The 12322-nt window shown below is 38.1% G+C and overlaps 1 pseudogene; it reads right to left on the bottom strand.

Moving 5' to 3' along the window:
- Positions 1–11327: 11327 nt before the first annotated feature.
- On the bottom strand, positions 11328–11450 carry LOC146029616 (5S ribosomal RNA; annotated as a pseudogene).
- Between the last annotated feature and the right edge of the window lie 872 nt (positions 11451–12322).

Here is a 12322-nt window from a genome sequence, read left to right as displayed (position 1 = left end):
AAATGGGTATATTGTTTTTTGAGGAGTGGGGTTACATCCAATTTGACAACCTTGTCTCGGATATTACTTCCCCTGGTATAACAGCAAAAATACTGCTACAGAGGGAAAGCAAATGGATATATTCTCTGGATACCATTGCTCCCAGAGGACTTAACGAGTCCCTCGGATTGCAGTGTTTCCTCTAAAATATATGATTCGTACACCTGTTATTGCATGAACTCATTTCTTAGTGTGGTTACTAATAGCCTCTGGTAGGGTAAATCTATCCACAGAGGTGTTTATTATCATTATAACTAAATATAATCCTCTGCGTTATAGTTAATGAGTTTATGTCATTTCTGCTGTTAAAGTTCTTAATCTTTTAAATGTGTTGTTATTGTTGTTTCACCCAAATGTACCGGCATCTCTGTTAAGTATAATCATGGCCGCTATTTATTTATGTACGCTTTCAGCGTCCACAGGCTGCCTAGCAACGGAGAGTCCCGGCTGGGGTGACGTCACTGTGCGGCGCTGCCGTCCTACGTGTATTGGACATGATGGGGGAATCCAGCATGGAGCACCCGGAGCAGGCAGCGACGCCGGACAGGTGAGAACGCCCATTTTAATTGTTTGATGGTATTACACTGGCTATATAAATGTTTGTAAGTATTGCACTGTTTGTTCCCGAAGTCCCTGAAGACGGGGGGTTTACCCCGAAACGCCGGTGGGCGCCAATAAAGGATTTTTTAATCTTTTATTCAGCCTGGGAGTGCCGCTATTCTTCTAACGTCTATTTGGACCTGCAATGGCCTTATGAATGCACCCTCAGCAAGGCAATATTGGAGAATTTGAGTGCCAGGCATCACCCTTGCATATATATATATATATATATATATATATATATATATATATATATATACACAGACCAATAATCCAATCGCGCTAGATACAGAAAGAATTAGACTATTGGCAGCCTTACCACAGTGTCCCTAGAGGGTTAGGGGACAAATACAACAATCTAAACACACAATTGTGGTATGGCGCCTAAAATTGTGTTAGTTTCAAGTCCATAAATGGTGTTTATCCAAATTGACAATCAATGAAACTGCTGTTTTTCTCCAGATATTGTTTTATTGTTTCTTAGAAGTTCACAGGAAACAGGTAAAATACTCCCGACGCGTTTCGTCTAGCAAGACTTCATCAGGGGAATACAATATACATCTAAAAATACATAAGTACTGAGTTTTAATACAATGTAAAAAAACATTAAAAAACTGTTTTTTTAAAAAACTTTTTTACATATATTGTATACAGCGGTTTCACTTATCAGGTAAAAGATTATTACAAAAGAAAAGCTATTACCAAGAAGAAATGGAAAAAAGGAAAACGAGTGGTGGTGATGATGATGAAAAGGATCAGAAAAATTTATATAATAATTTATATAATAAAAGTGTGAAAAATTATATATATATATATATATATATATATATATATACAGCAGCAAATAAGTGGCACTCGGAGGCTTGTAAAGGAGGTGAAAATAGCAGGAATATTTATTCCTAGTGCAGGGAAAACGTTTCGGAGCACGGAGGCCCCGTCGTCAGTTCAGCCTCCGTGTGCATTACCTGAACTGACGACGGGGCCTCCGTGCTCCGAAACGTTTTCCCTGCACTAGGAATAAATATTCCTGCTATTTTCACCTCCTTTACAAGCCTCCGAGTGCCACTTATTTGCTGCTGTATGCTACTTAAGGACACCCCTTTTGAAAGAGGGCACCGGAGCAAGCTATCGGCATCCATCTTTAGACCTGAGTGCCGGCCTCATCGCTGTATATATATATATATATATATATATATTTCTATTGTAGTTGAGGTAAGTGTACCTTCGTGGTGTCTAAAGGGTGTTTCCATATGTTAGTGCACCGTGGGTTTTTTTTTTTTTTTAACTATTATTATTATACAATCCATCGTGTGTCAAAACACAATAATAATAATAATAATAATACATACCGTTCTGAGTGTGTGTTTATTAATTAACACGTAGAAAAAAGATTTTTTTAAGGTGCTTTGATCACCTTAGTGCATGAGACCTACAAATATATACATATACAAATTAGAACTAGAGAAGATGTACTCATAATTTAGAAATACATAAAATTAAAACGATAGAAATTGATAAATATCCTACCATTAAAAATAATTGAAGACTAATTGTCTTCCCCAGTGGTATAATATCCAACAGAATCCTATAATGAGGTATTCACATGTAAATATAGTTGTACTTTTTTACACGGTTGTAATTATACATAACTGTAATGACACATACCCAAGAGAAGGTGTGGTGAATTCTCCTTTGCACTTGGGCTGGGATTATCGTCTACAATTATAATATCATCATATTAAAAATTATTGTTTTAAATTAAATACAAATATAATTAACTCATGCATATATGAACAAAGAAGAAGGGGAGAACGAAATATTTAGGTCTTTTTCCATAAGAACAAGTATACAGCTTTTAGTCCTACAGGTATAGAAATCCTGGAGTAGCATTATCCCTTACCTCTCTCTGGTGTGTCCTACTTCAACTGGGGAAGGCAGCTGAATGAGTGAGAGATCTGGAGGGGTATATATAGTGATTAGATGGTGACCTCACTTCCTCTACAAATTGATTGGTTGGCAGTGTTATAGGTTAATTAGTAGCCATTTAGAGTGGTATTTATTCATTACTTTATATGCATCCTTCCTATTGTTGAAAGTGTCGTATCTAAATGGTCCCCCACTATATTATATTCTCTGCATATCCTTATTAAGTGCTAAATCTACCATTACCCATAATCCATCAGGTTTACCCATAATTCCTTACGTGGGACGGGTGTAAATAAATAATATCCAAAATCCCTGGAGGAAACTGTATTAGTATAAAAGGAGAGCTCCAAATGTAAAGGGGATGGCGGGGAACCTACTCCCCTGAGTTGAATTGTGTACCTCACTCTCTGATCTTAGATCCGAGAGGAGCACAGTGTAGCGTTAAACCGCTATACTAGCGGCCGCTTACTTCCGGCTTGCGTTTCACCTAGCCGGATATGCGGTCCAAACGGTGGCCATTTTAGGTCGCTACGTGACCGTCTTTTAGAAGCCGGCTGGAAGTTATCTTCAGGCTTGCGTTCCACCTCAATAGATATGCGGTTCAAGCCGAATCCCTATTAGACAGCGGAAAAATTAGTGTTTCATAGGTACTGTGGTGCGTTCTACCCATTCTTAAAATGCTGTAAATGGCTGTATCAATGATGTATAGCTGGAAAAAGGCTTCAACATGTTAAATTTAGGATGATAGGAAATATTAAGAGATAATAATTACTCTCATTCATACCTGTAGTACTTTACAAATTAATCATGTTATATCACTTTGCACATAATATACATATATATATATATGGAGTACAGCATCAAGTAATAAAATAGTAGTGATTGAGTCTAAATCAATACAGAATCCATAAAGTCCTTTGATCTTAGTTTAGCACATTATAGTATATTGGCTAATTTTTTAAAACTACACAGTGGATCTAGTAAAGGTTTTTCAATAGGCTATTTATATTATAATCCGAATTTTAAAGGAAGGCCGTCATTTCTATTGTCTCATTCAGACCATTCGGAATCAAAGAGTTTAGCGAATAGATCCAAAATGATTCCCTCCTAATAAGCCTTAAATCTCTATCCCCTCCTCTGGAGTCTTGTTTTACATGTTCTAAGGCGATAAACGTAAGGTCTTTAATATCGGAGTTATGTACTTTTTGAAAATGGCGGGGAACACTATGGTTATGTACTTTATTTTTAATGTTCCGCATATGCTCCTGAATTCTCAATTTGAGGTTCCTCTTGGTTTTTCCCACATACACTAGGTTACAGCTGCATCTCAGTAAATACACTATATGCGTGGATTCGCAGGTTACTATATCGGTACAGCTTGGAAGGTTCTTAAAGTTGGATTTGACCCAATTGTACAGTCCTCTGTCGATGTGCTTGCAGCATATGCACCTATTACAAGGGTAGATTCCAGTACGTTTACCCAGGAACTGCTGTTTCGGTGGTATCGTGGGTCCTGGTTGGGGTTTAAGTTTGCTAGGTGCCAACATATTTTTCAAATTGTTGGCCCTTTTAAAGATCACTGGTGGTTTCCCTGGTAGATGCGGCCCCAAAATAGGGTCCTTAAGTAGGAGATGCCAATGTGCATCTAAGCATTTTCTTATTTTCACATGTTCCTGATTGTATGTTGTTATGAATGGTTTATGCTCTGAGAAGACAGTTGATGAAGTTTTCACTTTATCAGCCAGTAAAAATTCTCTTTCCTGGGTTGATGCCCTAAGTCTGTCCTTTTCTATTAGTGTCTTGTCATATCCTTTTTCTAAAAATTTGGTTAGTAATGAATAGGATTGTTCCCAATAAGAGTCTATAGTGCTACAATTCTTTCTTAAACGTAGAAATTGAGAATAAGGTACTGACTTCTTCCATTGGTTAAGGTGGCAGCTATCCACTGGGATGTAGCTGTTGGCATCTGTCGGTTTAAAAAATGTTCTCGTGATGATATTGTCCTCATTATTTGCTGTTAATACCAGATCCAAGTAATCAATTTCGATCTCATTCTGTTTATAGGTGAATTTGAGATTAAACTCATTGTTCTGGATCCCTTCCACGAATCGATCTGCGCTGGTCTTATCCCCATTCCAGATTAGAATGAGGTCGTCAATATACCGTTTGTAATAGACGATTTCAGGATATTTGAATCCGCTATCTAAATAGAGGGACTCTTCCTCCCAACTGTTCATATATATATTAGCGTATGAGGGGGCTACTTTAGTCCCCATAGCGGTTCCACAGCGCTGCAGGTAATAGTGACCTTCAAATTCAAAATAATTATGGTCAAGTATAAATTCTATTCCCTCCAAAATGAATCCACTTTCCACCTCTGTTATTTGGTCATCTTCCTTTAGAACATCATTGATTGCTCTTAGGCCATTTTTATGTGGGATGCAGGTATATAGGGCTTGTACGTCAATCGTCAACCATCTGAAAGTGTCCCGCCACTGTAATTCTTTCATCTCCCTTAGGAGTTGGGTGGAATCCTTCAAGTGGGAGCGTTGATTCTTGACATATTTCTGTAGTTTCAGATCAAGGTAATTACCTTGATCTGAAACTACAGAAATATGTCAAGAATCAACGCTCCCACTTTCAGATGGTTGACGATTGACGTACAAGCCCTATATACCTGCATCCCACATAAAAATGGCCTAAGAGCAATCAATGATGTTCTAAAGAAAGATGACCAAATAACAGAGGTGGAAAGTGGATTCATTTTGGAGGGAATAGAATTTATACTTGACCATAATTATTTTGAATTTGAAGGTCACTATTACCTGCAGCGCTGTGGAACCGCTATGGGGACTAAAGTAGCCCCCTCATACGCTAATATATATATGAACAGTTGGGAGGAAGAGTCCCTCTATTTAGATAGCGGATTCAAATATCCTGAAATCGTCTATTACAAACGGTATATTGACGACCTCATTCTAATCTGGAATGGGGATAAGACCAGCGCAGATCGATTCGTGGAAGGGATCCAGAACAATGAGTTTAATCTCAAATTCACCTATAAACAGAATGAGATCGAAATTGATTACTTGGATCTGGTATTAACAGCAAATAATGAGGACAATATCATCACGAGAACATTTTTTAAACCGACAGATGCCAACAGCTACATCCCAGTGGATAGCTGCCACCTTAACCAATGGAAGAAGTCAGTACCTTATTCTCAATTTCTACGTTTAAGAAAGAATTGTAGCACTATAGACTCTTATTGGGAACAATCCTATTCATTACTAACCAAATTTTTAGAAAAAGGATATGACAAGACACTAATAGAAAAGGACAGACTTAGGGCATCAACCCAGGAAAGAGAATTTTTACTGGCTGATAAAGTGAAAACTTCATCAACTGTCTTCTCAGAGCATAAACCATTCATAACAACATACAATCAGGAACATGTGAAAATAAGAAAATGCTTAGATGCACATTGGCATCTCCTACTTAAGGACCCTATTTTGGGGCCGCATCTACCAGGGAAACCACCAGTGATCTTTAAAAGGGCCAACAATTTGAAAAATATGTTGGCACCTAGCAAACTTAAACCCCAACCAGGACCCACGATACCACCGAAACAGCAGTTCCTGGGTAAACGTACTGGAATCTACCCTTGTAATAGGTGCATATGCTGCAAGCACATCGACAGAGGACTGTACAATTGGGTCAAATCCAACTTTAAGAACCTTCCAAGCTGTACCGATATAGTAACCTGCGAATCCACGCATATAGTGTATTTACTGAGATGCAGCTGTAACCTAGTGTATGTGGGAAAAACCAAGAGGAACCTCAAATTGAGAATTCAGGAGCATATGCGGAACATTAAAAATAAAGTACATAACCATAGTGTTCCCCGCCATTTTCAAAAAGTACATAACTCCGATATTAAAGACCTTACGTTTATCGCCTTAGAACATGTAAAACAAGACTCCAGAGGAGGGGATAGAGATTTAAGGCTTATTAGGAGGGAATCATTTTGGATCTATTCGCTAAACTCTTTGATTCCGAATGGTCTGAATGAGACAATAGAAATGACGGCCTTCCTTTAAAATTCGGATTATAATATAAATAGCCTATTGAAAAACCTTTATTAGATCCACTGTGTAGTTTTCAAAAATTAGCCAATATACTATAATGTGCTAAACTAAGATCAAAGGACTTTATGGATTCTGTATTGATTTAGACTCAATCACTACTATTTTATTACTTGATGCTGTACTCCATATATATATATATATATGTATATTATGTGCAAAGTGATATAACATGATTAATTTGTAAAGTACTACAGGTATGAATGAGAGTAATTATTATCTCTTAATATTTCCTATCATCCTAAATTTAACATGTTGAAGCCTTTTTCCAGCTATACATCATTGATACAGCCATTTACAGCATTTTAAGAATGGGTAGAACGCACCACAGTACCTATGAAACACTAATTTTTCCGCTGTCTAATAGGGATTCGGCTTGAACCGCATATCTATTGAGGTGGAACGCAAGCCTGAAGATAACTTCCAGCCGGCTTCTAAAAGACGGTCACGTAGCGACCTAAAATGGCCACCGTTTGGACCGCATATCCGGCTAGGTGAAACGCAAGCCGGAAGTAAGCGGCCGCTAGTATAGCGGTTTAACGCTACACTGTGCTCCTCTCGGATCTAAGATCAGAGAGTGAGGTACACAATTCAACTCAGGGGAGTAGGTTCCCCGCCATCCCCTTTACATTTGGAGCTCTCCTTTTATACTAATACAGTTTCCTCCAGGGATTTTGGATATTATTTATTTACACCCGTCCCACGTAAGGAATTATGGGTAAACCTGATGGATTATGGGTAATGGTAGATTTAGCACTTAATAAGGATATGCAGAGAATATAATATAGTGGGGGACCATTTAGATACGACACTTTCAACAATAGGAAGGATGCATATAAAGTAATGAATAAATACCACTCTAAATGGCTACTAATTAACCTATAACACTGCCAACCAATCAATTTGTAGAGGAAGTGAGGTCACCATCTAATCACTATATATACCCCTCCAGATCTCTCACTCATTCAGCTGCCTTCCCCAGTTGAAGTAGGACACACCAGAGAGAGGTAAGGGATAATGCTACTCCAGGATTTCTATACCTGTAGGACTAAAAGCTGTATACTTGTTCTTATGGAAAAAGACCTAAATATTTCGTTCTCCCCTTCTTCTTTGTTCATATATGCATGAGTTAATTATATTTGTATTTAATTTAAAACAATAATTTTTAATATGATGATATTATAATTGTAGACGATAATCCCAGCCCAAGTGCAAAGGAGAATTCACCACACCTTCTCTTGGGTATGTGTCATTACAGTTATGTATAATTACAACCGTGTAAAAAAGTACAACTATATTTACATGTGAATACCTCATTATAGGATTCTGTTGGATATTATACCACTGGGGAAGACAATTAGTCTTCAATTATTTTTAATGGTAGGATATTTATCAATTTCTATCGTTTTAATTTTATGTATTTCTAAATTATGAGTACATCTTCTCTAGTTCTAATTTGTATATGTATATATTTGTAGGTCTCATGCACTTAGGTGATCAAAGCACCTTAAAAAAATCTTTTTTCTACGTGTTAATTAATAAACACACACTCAGAACGGTATGTATTATTATTATTATTGTGTTTTGACACACGATGGATTGTATAATAATAATAGTTAAAAAAAAAAAAAACCACGGTGCACTAACATATGGAAACACCCTTTAGACACCACGAAGGTACACTTACCTCAACTACAATAGAAATATATATATATATATATATATAATTTTTCACACTTTTATTATATAAATTATTATATAAATTTTTCTGATCCTTTTCATCATCACCACCACTCGTTTTCCTTTTTTCCATTTCTTCTTGGTAATAGCTTTTCTTTTGTAATAATCTTTTACCTGATAAGTGAAACCGCTGTATACAATATATGTAAAAAAGTTTTTAAAAAAAACAGTTTTTTAATGTTTTTTTACATTGTATTAAAACTCAGTACTTATGTATTTTTAGATGTATATTGTATTCCCCTGATGAAGTCTTGCTAGACGAAACGCGTCGGGAGTATTTTACCTGTTTCCTGTGAACTTCTAAGAAACAATAAAACAATATCTGGAGAAAAACAGCAGTTTCATTGATTGTCAATTTGGATAAACACCATTTATGGACTTGAAACTAACACAATTTTAGGCGCCATACCACAATTGTGTGTTTATATATATATATATATATATATTGCAAATGGGTCTGGTAATGGAGTGCTGACACCTGCTCTTAATTATCCCTGTTCTGGGATTTTCTGCTCTCCAGGTAGCAGATTTCTATGCCAGGCACTCGTCTTATTTTTGGACTGCTGCTCCCCACTGTCTGAGTGGTACCCTATCCAAAGGTACCCAGGAAATTCTGGAAGAAAGGAAAAGGGACAGGGGGTCGCCCAATAGTGCAATATCACTTTTTATTTCTTTAAAAGTAATTTTAAAAGTAGACGTTCAAAATGTATAACTCGTACCGAGTTTATCAGCTGGAGTGGGCTGATTACCACTAGGTTTAACACAATCCCCACAATGCCATGTAGACTATATAGGTCGACATACAATTTATCATACTTTTAATTTTGTATGTTTTTCCTTCTTTGTCTTTGAAGCTCTTTGCTCCTTTCTCCATTTGCGGACAGATTTTACAATGTCCACATTGGAAGGAGCCTGTGAGTCCCCCGAACATCTGCATGGGGCGGTTTTCTGGGATTTTTTCCAGGCAGCTTCTAGAAATACGTGACTTTATTGTTGGAGCCTTTTTAAAGATAACATCTGGCGTATTTGGGAGATGCTCTGATAAAATCGGGTCTAACTGTAGGACATGGTAGTGTTTATTCAGTATTTTCTTAATTTCTCTTTCTTCAGTATTATACTTTGTTATGAAGGGGCAGAAGATTTTATCATGTTGTTTCTGAGTTTTATCTTTGTATTGCTCCTGGTCTGCAGCACACGCCGCCAGCTTGATCTGCAGCGATCAGAGACGCCGGCGTCCCTCGAGCCTGCATAGCTGAGCAAGGTCCCGTGAGTTAATAACCACACTGTAACGGTGACGGAAAGATACTGTGTATGCTGTCTTTTGCCAGAGGGGATTGTGTTAAACCTAGTGGTTATCAGCCCACTCCAGCTGATAAACTCGGTACGAGTTATAAATTTTGAACGTCTACTTTTAAAGAAATAAAAAGTGATATTGCACTATTGGGCGCCCCCCTGTCCCTTTTCCTTTCTTCCATATATATGTATATACATATATATATATATATATGTATGTATATATGTGTGTGTGTGTGTGTGTGTGTTCAGTGGATGAAGATGCGGCGACTACTGCTCTTTAAAAAAAAAATTATATATAATAATAATAGTGCTAACCTGCACTTTTGTAAAATAAGTAAGTCACTGGTGATATATGTGGACCTGGAAACACGATGCATAAACAATTGACGATGGATATGCTTAATAAAAAGTGATATCAACGTATATATGTAAAAAATAGACACATTTATTTGTGCAGTAAGAAAAAATTTAATAAAAACAGACAATTCGTAAAAAAATTCCTATCCTAAAAAAGTTTCTCTAAGAATAAAAAGAGTATAAATAAATTCAAGGTGCAAATAAATAGAATTGCTTATCTTTTGGATGAGGCAGGAGGGCTAAAATGACCCAACGCGTTTCGTCCTTCTGACTTTATCAAGGGATGCAAGTAGACTGAGGCCAGACCTATATTTATACTAGTATAGCTCCTGCTTCAATTATGACATCACTTCCTATCATCAATTACTATTTTATGTCTATCAAGGTTTAGGACCACCTGAATAAGAATACATGCAGCCTGTGCTGTTACTCGCTAAAGCAGCTTAACATAGATAGTTACAACTGATCATAAAACATTATAAAAGTCCACAAACGATAATACAAGTTCTGTGTGCGGTACTTCCGCCACACAACCGGTGTCCATTTAGCGCTACTGCGCATGCGTCCATTTCTTTAAGTGTAAAGCCGGACGGGTTCCCTGTCACTCTGTTTGGCTCTACTGCGCATGTGTCTGCTTCTTTATACGTATAGCCGTCCAGGTTCTCTAGCCCTCTGACGGAGGTCTTATTTCAGGGACTGGCGCTGTCTTTCACAATTGATTTCCCATTGCGGCGGCCATTTTAACGAAGGTCCATTATAGGTTTAGAAGTAGCGGTGGCCATTTTTTATGAGATTTCTCTTATGGCAACTAAAATAAAAGAAAACACATAAATGAACTTATAAGGTTCGTTGCATTATTCAACATTTCAACAAACTGTGCTATCATATTTAGTGTATATTATATCCCATTTACATGAGTACATAATTCAGTAATTATACGCGATTCTCAGGATAGGTAATAACCTTATAGGTGCTGGATTAACCACCTAAAAAGTGACGTGTGCAATAATAGTGGTAGACTATAAGTGTTACATTAATGGTTTTATATACTGTAAAAGGGGCTAGTATTGGTGATGTGCAATTAAATGAAGAGATGATACAATAATTACATCATATAACTTTATTGGTGACTTATATAGTTTATTTATTAATTAACTAAACCTCTCTCAGAGACCACAATTAAAACACGTTTATGAAAATACATTGACCGACGTTCACAATCATAGGCTACAGCACTGAATTTTCCCAGGAGGTCTCCCATCCCAGTACTTGTCCAGCCCAGCACTGCTTAGCTTCCAAGATCGGACGAGATTGGGCGTGTACCAGTAATGCGGCTTGACTGTAGATGCGTGAACAGGTCTAGTGTATGATTGTCCAATTCCGTGGTTCATAAGAGAGGGTATTCTAAAGTGATTGTGCTCCATAGGAAGATAAATATATATTCTGGTAAGATTTGGATCCCATATAAGGCGCTGCGCCTGCCGCTCAGCACCATTATATGGGATGCAAGCATGGTGGATACATGTTCCACTGACGTGCTCTGCATTTAATTAGTTTTCTACACTGGACCCCACCTTGCCTGCTGGCCATAACCCCACTGTGCATACTGTACTGTCCCTGCTGGCCATAACCCCACTGTGCATACTGTACTGTCCCTGCTGGCCATAACCCCACTGTGCATACTGTACAGTCCCTACTGGCCATAACCCCACTGTGCATACTGCACTGTCTGTGCTGGCCATAACCCCAATGCACATACTGTACTGTCCCTGCTGGCCATAACCCCAATGTGCATACTGCACTGTCCCTGCTGGCCATAACCCCAATGTGCATACTGTGCTTTCCCTGTCTGGCCATAACCCAATTGTGCATACTGTTCTGTCCCTGCTGGCCATAACCTGATTCTGCATACTGTACTGTCCCTGTCTGGCCATAACCGCACTGCACATACTGTACTGTCCCTGCTGGCCATAACCGCACTGTGCATACTGTACTGTCCCTGCTGGCCATAACCGCACTGTGCATACTGTACTGTCCCTGTCTGGCCATAACCGCACTGTGCATACTGTACTGTCCCTGTCTGGCCATAACCCCACTGTGCACACTGTACTGTCAGTACGGATGGTGTAATGGTTAGCATTACTGCCTCACAGCACTAAGGTCATGGGTTTGATTCCCACCATGGTCCTAACTGTGCAGAGTTTGTATATTCTCCCCGG

The sequence above is a fragment of the Crinia signifera genome, chromosome 8 (assembly GCF_055691185.1).
Source record: "Crinia signifera chromosome 8, ASM5569118v1, whole genome shotgun sequence".
NCBI classification, from domain to species: Eukaryota; Metazoa; Chordata; class Amphibia; order Anura; family Myobatrachidae; genus Crinia; species Crinia signifera.
The sequence above is the reverse complement of the archived record's forward strand: the minus strand, read 5'-3'. Positions and strand labels throughout refer to the sequence as shown.